The sequence below is a fragment of the Helianthus annuus genome, chromosome 9, assembly GCF_002127325.2.
Source record: "Helianthus annuus cultivar XRQ/B chromosome 9, HanXRQr2.0-SUNRISE, whole genome shotgun sequence".
NCBI classification, from domain to species: Eukaryota; Viridiplantae; Streptophyta; class Magnoliopsida; order Asterales; family Asteraceae; genus Helianthus; species Helianthus annuus.
In genome coordinates this window covers 158,113,574-158,130,641 of record NC_035441.2, presented here as the reverse complement: position 1 = coordinate 158,130,641, position 17,068 = coordinate 158,113,574, and the positions used below count along the sequence as shown (strand labels likewise).

The 17,068-nt window shown below is 38.2% G+C and overlaps 1 long non-coding RNA gene across 3 annotated transcripts; it reads right to left on the bottom strand.

Moving 5' to 3' along the window:
* Positions 1-10,400: 10,400 nt before the first annotated feature.
* Positions 10,401-11,801, bottom strand: LOC110874826. 3 transcript variants are annotated; one of them, XR_002556250.2, is made up of 2 exons: positions 11,458-11,801; positions 10,401-11,003 (listed from the first exon to the last, which is right to left on the bottom strand). It is a non-coding gene; the product is annotated as an uncharacterized LOC110874826 (long non-coding RNA). The 3 variants fall into 3 exon arrangements; XR_002556249.2 differs by having other exon boundaries at positions 11,463-11,792; XR_002556251.1 differs by lacking the exon at positions 11,458-11,801 and adding an exon at positions 11,342-11,451.
* Between the last annotated feature and the right edge of the window lie 5,267 nt (positions 11,802-17,068).

Below are 17,068 nucleotides of genomic sequence, written 5' to 3'. Positions count from 1 at the left end.
CCCCCTTCCAGGGTGATACCTTAAGTAATACCTTTTCACCCACTTCGAAGTGAAAATCCTTACGCTTTGGATCAGCGTAGCTCTTCTGCCTATCGTGGGCAGCCTTGAGACGTTCCCGGATCTGGACAATCTTGTCCGTCGTCTGGAAAACTATCTCTGGTCCTGTTAATTGGACCTCTCCTACTTCCGCCCAACAAACGGGCGATCTGCATTTCCTACCATACAATGCCTCGAAAGGCGCAGCCTTTATGCTGGTGTGGTAGCTATTATTGTAGGAGAATTCGATCAGGGGTAGGTTTTTATCCCAGTTACCACCTAAATCGATCGCACATGCACGAAGCATGTCTTCTAGCGTTTGGATAGTACGCTCACTTTGACCGTCCGTCTGTGGATGGTAAGCCGTACTAAAGTTTAAACACGTGCCCAAAGATTGCTGGAAACTTTTCCAGAAGTGAGATGTGTATCTAGTATCCCTGTCGGAAATAATAGACACAGGTATGCCGTGTAAGGCTACAATCTTATCAACATAAAGTTGGGCTAACATATCGGAGCTATACGTCTCCTTGATGGGTAGAAAATGAGCTGATTTAGTCAGCCTATCGACTATGACCCATATTGTATCGTTTCCTTTCCTGGTTTTAGGTAACTTGGTTATGAAGTCCATAGTTACGCATTCCCACTTCCACTCGGGAAGTTCAGGCTGTTGTAGCAAGCCAGATGGCTTTTGGTGCTCGGCTTTGACTTGAGCACAAGTCAAGCACTTTGCTACATGGGCGGCTACAGACTTTTTCAAGCCTATCCACCAATAATTTGCCTTTAAGTCTTGGTACATTTTGTCAGCACCAGGATGGACTGAGTATTTGGAACTATGGGCTTCCTGGAGAACAACATCTCGTAGTCCTCCATATATCGGAACCCATATACGTCCGTTCAGTCTAAGGATTCCATCCTTGCTAAGAGTCAACTGCTCCTCAGTTACTCCTAGCTTTTCATTTGGATAGTTAGCTTCCAACACGGCCTCTCGCTGTGCCGCCAAAATCCTTTCTATTAAATTGTTCTTGACCTCAATGCTCTTGGCATTGATTCGAATAGGTTTTACCCTTTCTTTTCTGCTTAAGGCATCGGCGACTACATTCGCCTTGCCGGGATGGTACCTGATTTCGCAGTCATAATCATTCAGGGTTTCCATCCAACGGCGCTGTCTCATGTTCAACTCTTTCTGGTTGAACAGGTGCTGGAGGCTTTTGTGATCAGAATAAATCACAAATTTAATTCCATAAAGGTAGTGTCTCCACAACTTAAGTGCAAATACAACGGCACCCAACTCCAAGTCGTGGGTGGTGTAATTCTTTTCATGCACCTTTAATTGCCTTGAAGCATAGGCAATCACCTTGCCCTTCTGCATAAGCACACACCCCATGCCCGTGTGTGATGCATCGCAGTAAACTACGAATTCATCTGTACCCTCAGGTAAGGTCAACACAGGTGCGTTGCTTAGCTTTTGCTTCAGTATTTCAAAGGACTCTTGCTGCTTTGGACCCCAAATGTACTTTTCTTTCTTCTTGGTCAAGGAAGTCAAGGGCGCAGCAATCCTTGAAAAGTTCTCAATAAACCTTCGGTAGTATCCTGCCAATCCCAGGAAACTACGAATTTCGGTAGGCGTCTTTGGCTCTTGCCAGTTCATGACTGCCTCTACCTTAGCGGGATCTACTTGGATACCACGCTCACTCACAACGTGTCCTAAAAACTGAACCTCTCTTAGCCAGAATTCACATTTCGAGAATTTGGCGTAGAGTTTCTCACGCTGTAGTAATTCGAGAATGCAACGAAGGTGCTTCTCGTGGTCTGCTTGGTTCTTGGAATATATAAGGATATCGTCGATGAAGACTATGATGAATTTATCCAAGTATGGCTTGCAAACGCGGTTCATGAGATCCATGAACGCAGCCGGTGCATTTGTGAGCCCAAAAGGCATCACTAGGAACTCGTAATGACCATACCGAGTCCTAAATGCTGTCTTATGTACATCTTCATCTCTGACCCTTAGTTGATGATAACCCGACCTTAAGTCGATCTTGGAGAAGTAGCTTGCTCCTTGCAGCTGATCGAATAGATCATCGATCCTTGGTAAAGGATATCTATTCTTTATGGTAACTTTATTTAGTTCTCTATAGTCGATGCACAACCGCATCGATCCGTCCTTCTTCTTTACAAACAGGACTGGTGCTCCCCAGGGAGATGAACTAGGTCTGATAAAACCTTTCGTCGGCAGTTCATCCAACTGGGTCCTCAGTTCCTTCATTTCCGTTGGAGCTAGCCTGTAAGGTGCTCTTGCTATCGGAGCTGCTCCAGGAATGATGTCAATTCTGAACTCCACTTGTCTATCTGGTGGCAAACCAGGTAATTCTTCAGGAAAAACCTCGGGGTATTCAGAAATGACGGGAAGATCCTCGATCTTCGGCTTTGGTTCTTCTATTATCACTTGAGCCATGTAAATTACACAGCCTCTGTTCAAACACCTTGAAGCTTTCAGCATAGATACGTCTTCGGGCAATCCGTAATGCGTATCCCCTCGAATGGTAAGAGATTCACCACTCGGAGTCTTTAAGACTATCTGCCTTTTGCCGCAAATGATTTGGGCCTGATTACGGGATAACCAGTCCATGCCTAGCACAATGTCAAAACCCGCCAGTTTGAAAGGAAGTAGAGATAAAAGAAAAGAATGGTTCCTAATGGACATTTCACATCCTTCTAGAACAGTAGAGACGGTTTCTATCGTGCCGTCTGCTAACTCTACTTCGTATTTCACGTCAAGGGTTTTGATAGGCATATTTAGTAGTTGGCAAAATTTCTGGTCTACAAAGGACTTATCAGCGCCAGAATCGAATAGTACTCTTGCAAATATATTATTTACGAGAAAAGTACCTGTAAGCACATTGTCGTCCTTAACCGCTTCCTTTGCATCCATGCGAAAAACTCTCGCATTCGACTTCTTCGTCTCTTCCGCCTTCTTGGCATACTTTGGGCAATTACTCTTTATGTGCCCCTTTTCGTTACAACCATAGCAGGTTGCATCCTTTATCTTTTTGCACTCCACGGTCTTGTGATACTTGGACTTGCATAGCCCACAGGATGGAGTCTTTTGTTGCGACTGTGAACCAGACGCAAACCTACACTTCCCGGAGTGAGGTTTCTTGCAGACCTTGCAGTGAGGTCTTCCATCAGCTTGCCCCTCTTTCTTTGCCTCCGACCCTCTCTTGCCCTCACCGTTTCCACGGTGCTTTTTCCCAGACTTTCGTGAGGTATCATCCTCACGTTTTCGCTTTTCAGCCTCCTTGCTCCTTAGTGCCCTCAGACGGACAGCATCAAGTGTAAGAGACAAGGAGAGGTCAGTAACTGACCTGAAGGTCGTCGGCCTAGAGGCCTTCACACTGGCCTTGATCGCCGGCTCTAAGCCCCCAATGAAACGGGCAATTCTTCTGGGTTCTGGTGTCACCAGGTATGGAACTAGACGAGACATGGTATTGAAACTCGTCAAATACGCCTGGCAGTCCAGGTTCGTCATCACCAGAGAGACAAAATCAGCCTCTATCTTCTCAACCTCGTGCTGAGGGCAGTAGTTTTCTTTAATGAGAGCAATAAATTCCTCCCATGTCATCTTGTACAAAGCAGACTTACCAGATGCCTGCACCAACGCCCTCCACCATGCCAGGGCCTCGCCCTTAAAAGACTGGGACACATACTTCACCACATCCCTCGCTGCACACCCGCTGATGTCCACAATCGTGTCCATCTCGTCTAGCCAGGTGATACAGTCAACCGCACCTTTCTCCCCTGTAAATTCCCGGGGCTTACATGATACAAAGTATTTGTAGGTGCAACCCTTAGCACTGGATGCATCAGTATATTCTCTATCGCGATGAACGCTGTGCTCAGTGGACGAGTGTTTGTCGTCATCTTTCTTGGGTTCAGAGGGTGGTTTGGAGTGTGTCTTTGGTTTAGAGGGTGGTTTTGACACAGTTCTGCCTTGGGACTCAGTATTTTGACGATCAATAGCTGCCTGAACAGCATTGTCAATCAGAGCCTTCAGTTGTGCGCCTGTCAAATGCACTGACGCATTGTCGTAGTCATCTTCATTTGTGTGGCTGTTCTCTCCATTGGGATCCGCCATTGTAACTTGAATCTGTTATAGAAGATAACAAAATTTTATTTAGGCGATTATTATATAATTGTCTTTTATGACAATTTGTCAACCATGGTACAGAGACCATATTTGGTTAACTTATTATTTCATTAAATATTAGGATTTGAATATATCCTATTTCAGCTATATAAATAGTATTGGCGGCATAAAGCCTAATCACGAGGATGTTTTATAATATTAGCTGAGATTTCAGAGAATCAAAGGCATAGAGAATTGAACCGTAGTTCTTTTATCTCTTTCTGACAGAGAGTCATAGACTGCCACTGCCTTTTGTCTTTATAAGACAATTATTATGGCCCAAAGGCACTACACCTCTAATGGATGTTTTAATATGGTTGGCCCGTAGGCACTACATCTCAAATGGATGTTTTTAATATGATTGGCCCGTAGGCATTACATCACTAATGGATGCTTTAATAAGGTTGGCCCGTAGGCACTACATCACTAATGGATGTTTTTATAATACTGGCCCGTAGGCACTACATCACTAATGGATGTTTTAATAATACTGGCCCGTAGGCACTGCATCACTAATGGATGTCTTTATAATACTGGCCCGTAGGCACTGCATCACTAACGGATGTTTTAATAATATTGGCCCGTAGGCACTGTATCACTAATGGATGTCTTTATAATACTGGCCCGTAGGCACTACATCACTAATGGATGTTTTAATAATATTGGCCCGTAGGCACTACATCGCTAATGGATGTTTTAATAATATTGCTCACCTTCATTGGTGATTTAACCCGCGATTTATAAATCATTTAGTTGGGTTTCGAAATCCTTAAAGGATTATTGTATAAGAATGACGTGCGTGATTTTAACGAATCACATCTGCCATGATTGTTAACATGCGTACAGAGGTTAACAGGGAATCAGAATCTTTTCAATTAGGTCGTACCATCTTTACTGGATCTTAAAAGACACCAAGCTAGGTTTTACCTTTTAAGATTCTTTATTTAGGCAGATCAATATAAAAGGAATGGTTTTGATTTATTTTATACATATTAAAACAAAACTCATAACATACATTCCAAAATCTCAAATACCATTACATATTGCCCTAAACAGGTCTTTCAAATAGTACGTACCTCCACAGAGGTTTTAAAATAAGTGACAAGTCCACGCAGGGACCAATACAAGATAGGTGTCCATGCAAGGACTAAAGATAAGTCTTCGTAGAGACTGAAATACGATAAGTTGTCCACACAGGGACTTATTTTAAAGTAGAAATCACATTCGTACAACTATTAAGGGCTAATGGTCACGTTTCTTCTTTTTGCCCTTCAGTAGGTTCGCCAAGCCCTTGAGAAATCCTCGGTGGCTCTTTTTCTCTTCCTCGAACTCTCTCTCCACTCGATCTAGTCGATGGAGTATTTCTTCCTGTTCAGGAGGAGAGAAACGTGGCTGTGGCGCTTGATGCGGAACTGGAGGTCTGGGAGGTATTGGATACCCATGAGCTGAGTAGTCCGATGGTCCCATGTTTCCATGTGCTCCGTCAGGGTAGCGCGCATTATATCTTGCCGACACCACATAGGGGTCGCGCTCATAGCCGTAGTTGTATTGTGCTTGTGACGGTTCGAACGGGTTGTAAGCCGTTGGACCCGTGTAAGCTGGTATGGGTTGGTCATACCCAAATGGTGGCGAATTTTGTGCAGCTGGTGCGGAGTTCGCCTCCTGTATAGGACTTGAAGGTCCTTCTTCTTGTAGCGGCGGATAGTGGCTACTACTAGAATGTCGAGGAGTGCTGAAGTGGATACCCCCACCTCCTCGTGTAGACATACGAGCATTTGTCCTCCTACGCCTTGGCGGATCAGGTATTACTGGTTGTGCCGGTGGCGGAGGTGGTGGCGTAACTGCCTCAAAGCGTGAATCCTCAGAGGGATCCTGTGGATGTCTCGGTTGTTGAGATGTCTGTTGAGGTGGCGTGTAGTACCACTCATGTTGGTCAAACAACGCTTGGAAACTGTCTGGTCCTTGATAGGGCGTTCCATGGAAGGATGACCCATCAGAAACTTCTATCGGATGCGTGGGCGTACCACGAGCTGGTTCAGTAGGATCCTCATCTTCCTCCATGGGATCTTCAGAAAAGTGGTCTTGTGGGCCAAGCGGAACAAATCCTGAAGGTTCCTGTATGTAGTCAGCTGGATTAAACTGACCTATGTAGTATGGAGTAGGGTCGTCATAATTCCGGTGCGAAACCGAACGTTGTAGAGGTATGAAGGAAGGTTGTGGGTTGCTGGGATCATTTTCTGAATTTGGCCCAAAGGAGTGCCGGTAGGATGGCGTCGAGCTGTGCGAAGTGGAATGCCTCGCGGGTTCGTAAAGATCTCTTCGTCGTTGTGGCTCTTCGCTCCGTGTCATCGAAGGATGTCTTGTACCAGATGGTCCAGCTTCGTTATCGTGATGTGTCACGATTTCTCCTCTGCCTCTTCGTCCCCTTCCTCTTCCTCGGAATAGAACAGGTGGCATTTTCCTGCTCCAAAACTTATTAAAAATAAAATCGAAAATAAAGACAAAAAGGAGTAATAATCCGAATTTGTCCTAAGTTCTTGTCTAGACTCAAGTATGTGCAATTGTGTCATTGAGATTAAACATAATAGGATAGTGTTTAATTCACTCAATGTTGGCTCTGATACCAACCTGTCACACCCCGATTTCCACGTGTCTCACCGGTGGGCCCGGTGGGGGATTACCGTGACGATGTTGGCAAAAATATAGTCAAACCACACAATTATATAATGCACAGCGGAAGCATAAGATAAATATATAAACTTCAACCTCTGATTGTAATATCAAATGTATTACAGGGGTTGAATATATCCACAGTGGATCGTAAATAAACATAAAGTATTGTTCCATCAGATACTGCAATCAAGCTTGCGAGACTTATCCCGACGCTAGGGAGCTAATACCAGCCAATTTACGTTTAGGTACCTGCACTTAATCTTTTTGGGGAAAATACGTCAGTTTACACTGGTAAATACATTCAACTGACACATTTGAAAATGTTTATTAAAATTGATTTCAATGCACAAGGCACAAACTCTTTTATAACTTGGGAAAATTATAATAAAATCTTGTGAACGTTTTACATGTTCTTTTCTGCGTTCAGTAGCCCGGGTCGTGCCGGGTTAAAGATTTATAGACACACCACGTTTGCGTAAAACCGTAGTATAAAAACCAACGGCTACGTCTTTTAATTTTATTGTCGACACTTTATACCGGGTGTACGCCTACACCGGGATGTCGATGGTCGTGGCCATTTCGTAAAATGATGCCAAGGATATCCGGGACAACGGTCATTAAACCCCCCAAAGGCTTATAAGCAACAAAACTGTTTAAATGAGCCGATCATATTTAATCAATTAACCACCTAAGCGATGGAATTATATAATGCTCAATCAAGCGGTATTAATATACCGTAACCCAAGCCCATATAGGGGAAATAAGTTAAAGTATTTACCTTTGCAAGTATATTTCCTTATTTGGATTAAATCACCGATAGCTTTTACTGGGGCTCCTAATCTGGAACGAAGGTTTTAATTAACCTCTTGGTATCCTAACGAGTCGTTAAAATGGCCGTAGCCTAGACCGGTTGGTTCCGATATATATAGATATGGTTTAATCGCGTGAAAGGCGAAAACCGAGAATGGAGTGTGATTCTGACCCAACAAGTTCAGAGACTTGTTTTATATGGGTTAATGGTTCACACTCTGGACTTTGGGGTTCAAATGATATTATTTGACCCGTATCGGCTAAATTATGAAAACTAGTTTCATAAGCCGAACCGTGCGCGCAATAGGCGAAACGGTTAACTATGAGAGTCGTACGCTTATTTCCTAAGTCAATATGCCTTAAATGGGTTGTGGTATCAGTAGGATACCTTCCGTGACGCCCGTAACGAGTTTAAGTTAATATTATGGCTCGTAGGGGCTTTTCGGTCATTTTAAAGACTTTAAAAGGGCTTTTCGAGTTCTACAGGAAATCTGAGTTTCCCGAGCAGCTTATAAAGCTTAAAATACTTTATTTATTATTTAAAACCAGTAGCAACTGGAATCGGGTCAAAAGACCTTGTAGAACTCATGTTTTGGCCGAAAAGGGCATATTCGGTATTAACCGAACCGTAGCCATAACCGCAGGTTATGAGCAAGGTAAAAATTATTAAAAATCTTTAAAATTCCCAAAATATTATTTTAATACAGTGGGTAAAAGTTTTGGTGACGAAATCTTGGTTTAGATAGGTGTTATGCTAATTGCGCCGTTTATTACAAAAGTTTATTTAAATTGCGCTAATTAGCATAACTCTCATTCTAGACCTCGGATTGACGTGAAACTTTAAGGACATGCTTATAATTTAATAAGCAAGGTTTTGGTCCGTTCACGTGTCCGAGATACTCGTTTTAATTTTGAAAGGCCGTTACGGTCAACTTTTAGGCGAATGACGGAATTGCGCAAAAGACTCGGATAACTCATGAACCGACCACAGAGGTTTATACCAACATGTGACCTGGTCCTAAGAGAGTCCTAAGGTATATTTATACCTCGCTAAAACGGGTCAGAACTGAAGTCAAAACAAAAGTCAAACTTTTGCGACTTTCGGCTCCGAACCGGTTCAATATAGCAAATGATCGATTCAAACGAGCGCAAACAAGTTTATATACTTATTATCATGTTTTATGATTGTCAAAACAGGTTCCATAACATATACTTTACAGATTATGCATAAATCGCTAAAATAGCTTTCTGTTGACTTTTTAACCGCACGTTTGACTCGATATTTGACATAGTTAGAGTGGTGATCAGGGGGAACCTTTTTAGAGGTTTATTACCCACATAAATACCAACTCATAACCACTTTTGATTCGTCATAAGACTGAACCATCACTGATTTATTGTAAAGTCAAACCGTAGTTACGACGGTTTGGTTCTTAGCCATTTACTAAGGAAATGTGAAACCACAAAGGGTTAGATCACTTACAGAAGTTGTGTTCTTGCTTATAGAGCAGAGAAAAAGACTTGAGAGCTCCTTAGAATGATCAGAGGTGTATGTTTAAGTTGTGTGAATGTTATGTGCAAAAATGTGGCTATTTATAGCCAATGCCAAGCATCAATGATCATTACAACCACCCACAACAGTCCAGGGATGATGGGTAGGTGTCCCAGAGGGCAATGGGTCGAGTAGGGGGCGCCCATGCCTCATTTATTGGAGATTGATCGTTCACAATGCTCAAAAGTCAAGAAAACAACAACTTTCTGCATCTGGGCGTCTAATGCGGCCCGCATGGAAGTTCCATGCGTTTACAATGCGGGCCGCCTGGGATTTAAAGATCAGACGCGTAATTGAGGAGGCTCGCGGCCCGCCTCAACTTAACCCAATATGTAATGCGGGTCGCGTGGGGTTAAGATTTCAGAAATTTTAAATCTTTTGTCATGATTGCGAAATCTTGGTAATTAATAACGAAATCTTTCGCAATGATTTACCTGACCTTTCGGGTTTGAAGGGGTAACTTTGCGGTTTGGCCCTCGGTTATTTACCGATAGGGGCCTTGTGTTATTTACCCGCGCTATTAAGTCCCTTGTTTATTTTATTAATTGTTCAGAAAGCCTTAACTTTCATTATTGACGCTTTTAACCCTTCTCATACGAATTTGAGTATAACTCTTTCGTTTTAAAACGGAACTTCGCGGAATTTATACAGTATATTCTAGTGAGCGTATAATACTGTTACGAAGTCTTGGGAACGTTAAAGGATCACTCAGAGGTATAATTAAACATGTTGACACAGTTAACCCCTGTAGTTCGTAATCTCTCACTTTCTTCCGCGTTTCGCTCCCGTATGATTTATGATTTATTCGTTTGAAGGTACAAGCATTTATTTAGGGTTACTATACAGTATATTTACCCTTGTTGACATTTATAACCCTCGAATTTATATACTTTCAAGGTTTGTCAAAATTGGTCCTTTATTTATTATCAATGCCACGTGTAAACAAATGACACGTGTTAACACATTATTGGACACAAAAATTCGAGGTGTTACATGTTAAGACTTCCAGAATGGATGCATAAACTCCAATAGTAACTTAATAACAACATAGTATACCTGATATAACGTGTGTTAAGCCTCCTTTATAACGTGTGTTAAGACTTCCAGAATGTGTTAAGTCCATACCGTTTTAACATCATGTACTAGACAAAACAATAAGACTCTCACATTACATATTACTAGTAAACGAAAATACATAGCACTAAGAAAAATGGTGGGCCGTTTACTATACCCATAACGGTATAACTGATATAACGTGTGTCAAGGCTCTATTATAACGTGTGTTAAGACTTTCAGCAAGTTACACATAACATCTGTTAGAGATTAATGTACTGGTGAACTTGTAAAAAGCTACATTGCCTACAAGCAAGTTACACAAAAATGGATGCATAGAGCCCAAAAGCAACACAAATATGCTGAGGTCGAATTCAGGGCAGAAGTTCGGAAGGCCAGAACATTTTTAACAACACGTCCTAGACAAAATAATAAGAGTCTCACATTACATATTACTAGTAAACGAAAGCACAGATCACTAAGAAGCGGTGGAGCTTCCATTGACGGTCTGTCTTTGCTGTTTATATGCTACCTTTGCTGACTCATCTCTTGCATAAACTCCATTAACCTATTCCAACAAGTTGGTCATTAACATATATAACAAAGGGTCGTTACATATGTAGCTGTAAAAAAATGTAACATGTGTAGCTACGGGTTGTAGTAACAGGATATGCCATCTAGTAGAATCACCACCTGGTAAGGATGAAAAAAAAAGACAAACATTTTATTGAAAATAGCATCACCGAAAATCAAAAAACTCATAAAAAAACTCAAAAGTAATGAATCTAACATCAAATATGCTTCAAACCCATATGTTTGAAACACATATAGATCTGAAACAACTAAGAAGACCGGATTTTTGAAGAAAGAAATTGGGCACACAAAAATTTCTTCTTGGTCTTGATTTAAAATTTTGAAATAAACAAACGAAGCTCTGAATTTAAATCTATCAAATATCATAAAAAGTATAAATCTAAACAAATTACATAAATAACAAAAGTAAGATCTTTAAACGTGTTTCTCTCACACACATTTGTGCGTGTGTTCTTGGTGTCCAGATGAACAAGATGAATATTGTTGTTTCTCTCTCCAAAACATCAGTTTTCTCTCTCTAAAAACAGAATTAACGATGTGATGAGAGCAACACCTTACTTTCTTTTTTTGAAGAGCTTCGATAATTGCTTCGATCCTCAGATTTGGTAGCTTCAATAGAAAGGAATGAGTATAAGATCTACATCTAGGTCTTTGAGAAACGGTTTGTTCAAATCTGATAAAATTGAAAAAAAAAAGTGTTCTTGATGTTTTTTAGAGAGAGAAAGATGAAGGAGTTGGTAAGAGGGTGGGGTGAAGTGCAAAACTGATGATGGTGAATGAAATGACTTACAGTCATGTATTGGGGTGTGTGTATGAAATGATACAACATGTGTAAAAAGACAATCCTACCCTCCAAAGCTCTAAAATCATATGTTGATGTGGAGCAATCTAGACCACACAATAGGGTTTGCAAAGTTTTCTCAAAATCTAAGGTTTTCTATGGAGCATTACCCTATATATATAGTGGAGAGTTCAAATGAGAAGAATTTTTTTTTTAAATAAAAAAGAAGAAATTCCAACCAATAAGAATCTTTCATTTTACTTCATTTAATTTTTGTATTTAATATTACTATAAGGGTATATTGGTAAACTTAGATAGATTATTAATTGGTACTCTTCCTTTTTAATAGCTAACTACATGAAATTTGTAACTTATTTTAAAAAAAAATATTTTTTCAAAGAAGAAAAAAATTAATTTAAAGTGTGGGATGAATTACGAGGTGTGTAGGATGAATTACGAGGTGTGTAGGATAAATTTCAAAACGTGTAGGATATATTTTGATGTGTGTAGACAAAAAATTTAGTGTGGAGGATGATAGTCTTTATGACTAACTAATTAGTCAAAGATAACAATAAATGAAATTAGAGAAAAACTATTTAGTGTTTTACAATTTTACTCTTTGTTCTTTTTCTTCTTAATTTAATTTTCTTCTCAAATGAACCTCCCCCTATATATATATATATATATATATATATATATATATATATATATATATATATATATATGAATAGAGTGAGAGGGGGAGGGGGTTGGATCATATACAAAAGATAAGAAGGATTGTTAAGTATTGATCTTGCAATCCAATAGTTGATATTAAATGTTCCAAGAATCTTACAATTACCTAACGAAAACAAGCGCTCCAAAGGTAAGAAATGACAAAAAAAAAAAAAAAGGAATAGCCATTGTTGTTTACTATTAAATCAACTTCCTCCATGATCTTTAACGATCATAACTTTTTTATACATTAAAAAAATACACCGTAAAAACAAACATTTTATTCTTTTTAATTTCAGTAGGGTATTGCTATAGGTTTTTTTAATTTAAAAATAATAGTTTAACATGATACATAGTGATTACGTACCAATACATGATTACATAACATTAAATATGTGATATTGAAAATATTTAAAAAAAAAAACCTATTTATATAATAGGCTTTTCAATTTCATATGACTTATGTTTTTCTATTCTTCTTGAAAATTTTATGTAGATGGATTGATGCATTTTTATGATTCTAAATGTATGTTGTCAGACTTTGATCTAGAAGGCAAGTCTTTACTCTCTTTAGTTTGTATTGGTCACGTTTAAATAAAATTATATGGTTAAACATAATGTACCTTGTAAAGGCTATCAACATATCTTGATTTATTAAAGTAATAAAAGAACATATCTTGATTTTCAAAAGGTTATCAGCATGATGATGGTTTAGTTTGATCTAGAAGGCAAGTCTTTACTCTCTCTTCTATTTGTATTGGTCACATTCAAAAACTGTGTGGTTAAACATAATGTACCTTGTAAAGGTTATCAACATATCTTGATTTGTTAATGTAATAAACGAACATATCTTAATTTTTAAAAGATTATCAACATGATGATGATGATTGTTTAGTTACCTGTATGTTTAAACATAATGTACCTTGTTAAGGTTATCAACATATCTTGATTTGTTAATGTAATAAAAGAACATATCTTGATTTTAAAAGGTTGTTAGCAATGGTTCAGTTATAGGCTTCGTAAACAATCTTGTTGTACTAAACAAAACTAATATTGTTTTTTGTTTAATCATTAATTTTAGGATTTCACTAAAAACCAGTTCTGGCCCAGAACTGTTTACATGAGATGTTTCACATGGTTCCGAAGCGAATATGTGGATTATTATAGGTTTCGGTTCTCATGTTTTAATAAAAAAGGTTCCCGGTTTGATTCGGCTCTTAACCGTTGCACAACCCTGGTAATTACGTAATATGTCTTATATTTAGAACAACTATAATGTTACATGATATTTGAAATGCCCCAAACCCGGGGGCCTCATATATTGGATTTACTCTTCGGCATATAATTCAAATAAAAACTCTTCATTGAAATACGACGGAAATATTTGAGTGTTTACAATTTAAACAAATTAAACGTTGTTTTAATACATCATTTACTAGAACATGATGCCAACTGCCAGGGAATCTCTGTAGCACACCAGCCTTCGCTCTTCTAGTTACCTGATGTGCTTACTAAAAGTTAGCTAAGGTGAGTGAGTTCTAGTTTAAACCAGGTAACTAAGTATATACTTTAAGATGTTGTAAGCATCTTAAGCAGTTAAAGTACATCTCATAACTTTATCATACATAAAGTCATCATGTATCACATCAATTATAGCATATTACTGTGAAGTTAAACATGTATGCAATACTACTACTTGTAGTTGTACAACCACTAGCAAGCAACAAATGCACTGCCACTGATATATGGCTCCGGAGGTAACTGTCTGTCATACGGCCCCGGAGGTAACCGCCTATCATACGTCCTCGGAGGTAAGCGCCTATACTGTGCAACATGCAAAGTATATCACTTTACATCTTGTTATTGTAACATTTTAACATATAAAAATTGTTTACTTGGCTTTAAATTTCATAGTCTATCATGTTTAAGGAAAACATCATTGCTTTACTTTAAGAAAACATCGTGATTATGCACACTCCCCCAAAATAGTAGAGTAAGAAAGGGACTAGAAACTCACTTGATCGTTGTTAACAACTTCGTGTTAGAATGTTTAGGACAAACGTCACGTGATCTACATGAAAGTTAACATGCGAAACTCGTCAATTTCTAACACTAACATTGAACAGTGTCAAACGACATTGTCGCCTAACTTATGTTAGGTCTTTCATATTGTCGCTAGGTCATGTGTCACGACATTCCATCATTGGCCATCCTTGTAATCAGTGCCTATTCACCATCTTCAACCGATGAGTGTTGCCTCAACAGTGGGAGTGTTACCAGTTGAAGATTCTAGTGTTTCCGGTTGAAGACTCGGACATTTAAGGTCCGTTTCAGCCCAAAATTGTAACTTTTTACATCCAAACCATTTTTTAGCTTCTATGAGGCAAGATCCAAGGTTTTTAGTCCCATAAACAAGTAAAATCCGACTTTGGGTTAAAAACTCATTTTCCCCATAATAGCCTAAATACATCAGAACTGAGATTTAGAAGCCGATTCTTAACTAGATCTTAACAAAAACATTGTTGTGATAATCTTCAGATCGATTTGAAATGGATTCCAATCCTTGCACCTTCAATTCTTGGCCTTGTTTCAACATTTCTTCACTTTCTCTTTATAAAATCCCACTTTCTTTCTCTAGTTTAAGGTGTGATGGTGTTGAAAATAGATGATTAGGGTTTTTCAAACCTTCTTATACCTTATAAACATGGGCTTTCTATCCATCATTTTTCTTAGGCCTTGACCCGTTAATCTATTAAAATCATAAAATTTACAAGCCCAATTCCCATATTCATACCTTCAATCATACCATATTCTTGGGTTGTTACAATTTCTGCATACCTAATACGTGATTCTGTATTATGCCTTATTATTCAGAACAATTATAAAGATACTTGATTTTGTATACACTGCGTGATTATGTACCATTACGTAACTATGTAGCACTACCCGATTACTTACCACCACGTGCATTACGTACTCCTGCTATGTTGTTATGTATTTCACGATTATGCCATTATCTTGAAATACAAGTGTCATATCCTTGTAGCTTCCTATCTCTCATACATAATTTCACCTCTATATAGGAACCTTGTTATATATATATATATAGAGAGAGAGAGAAAGTATAATGTACTTCAAGGCTTAACCTACATTAACATACATGACAAAAAAATGTAACGTGCGTTATTATCATAGAACGTGCGTGATTATAGTCCCATGCGTGATTATGTGGTCCCATGCGTGATTATGTGGTCCCATGTGTGATTATGTGGTCCCATGCGTGATTATACACCTGATCCAACGGTTACCATTGTCTCCTACGTGATTTATGATAAGGCTTTTTGTATGTTAACCTTACTCTATATATATATATATATATATATATATATATATATATATATATATATATATTTATAGGGTAAGGTTCATGCGAGAACCACCTTTATTACGAGAACCAATGTGAACACAACCTAAAATAGCTAAAAAAACCCCTAAAAAAACCTAACCCCCACCCCCCCCCCCCCAAACCACCCCCTCCCCCCCCCCCCCAAAAAAAAAAAATAATAACCCCCCCCCCCCAAGCTAAATGCTAAAAACTAAAACCCCCAAAAAACCTAACCGCCCCACCCCATCCCCCCCCCTCCCAAGCTAAAATGCTAAAAACTAAACCCCCAAAAACCCTAAAAAATCTAAAAAAAAATCTAATTTTTTTTTAATATTTTTTATGTTAAAATCGCTACTTTTAGTAGCCAAAAATTTTTTTTAAAAAAAAAACAATTTTTTTTTGCTACTAAAAGTAGCGATTTTCTTATAAAAAATTTTAAAAAAATTGTTGTGTGTTTTTTAGCTATTTTTAGGCATTTTTGGTTGTGTTCACATTGGTTCTCGCAATAAAAGGTGGTTCCTAACGGATCTTTGTCCTATATATATATATATATATATATATATATAGGATTAGGTTCAAAAGTGAACAACTTCTTGAGAGTGATCAGTTTGTAGATTAAAAGGGTAAGATTGATATTAGCCAAGTATGTTTAATTAAAATCCCTTAATTTTCTCATCTCTTAACTCTCTCCCTCTCTCTCTTTCTCTTTCTCTCTCTCTCTCTCTCTCATTTTTAATTATTTCTCCATTATTTTAATTATGAGAGATTAAAGGCCTTTAAATTTTGGTAGACCATCATGAATTACGAAATTATCATTTTACATCTTTAGCTCATATGCTTGAAGTTGATTAATGAATATTGCAGGTATTGTTATCACTCAAGAAGATGATAAATACAAAACTATTATTTTTTCAAATGTTTTTTTGTGGAAATATTATGTTTACAAATTATTTAATTTCCAAATATTCGTAGCACTCATTTATTTATCCATAGATTTTGTTTTAATTTTAACTTGAATATTGTTTTTCTTTTATAATTCGTATATATAGATATCATAATATATTGTTTTTAACTTTTTATAATTTTCAATAAATATTGAAAAATTTCTCTGAGATTAAAATTGTTACTATTTTTGGGCATTACCTTTTTTTTAATATGTGATGAAGTTATTTATTTTTGCATACATTTGACTTGTTTCGTTTTTATTAATTTCATAATTTTTATATGAATCTACTCGTGTGCATGCATAATATACTATATGTTGTTCATATACACATATGAAAC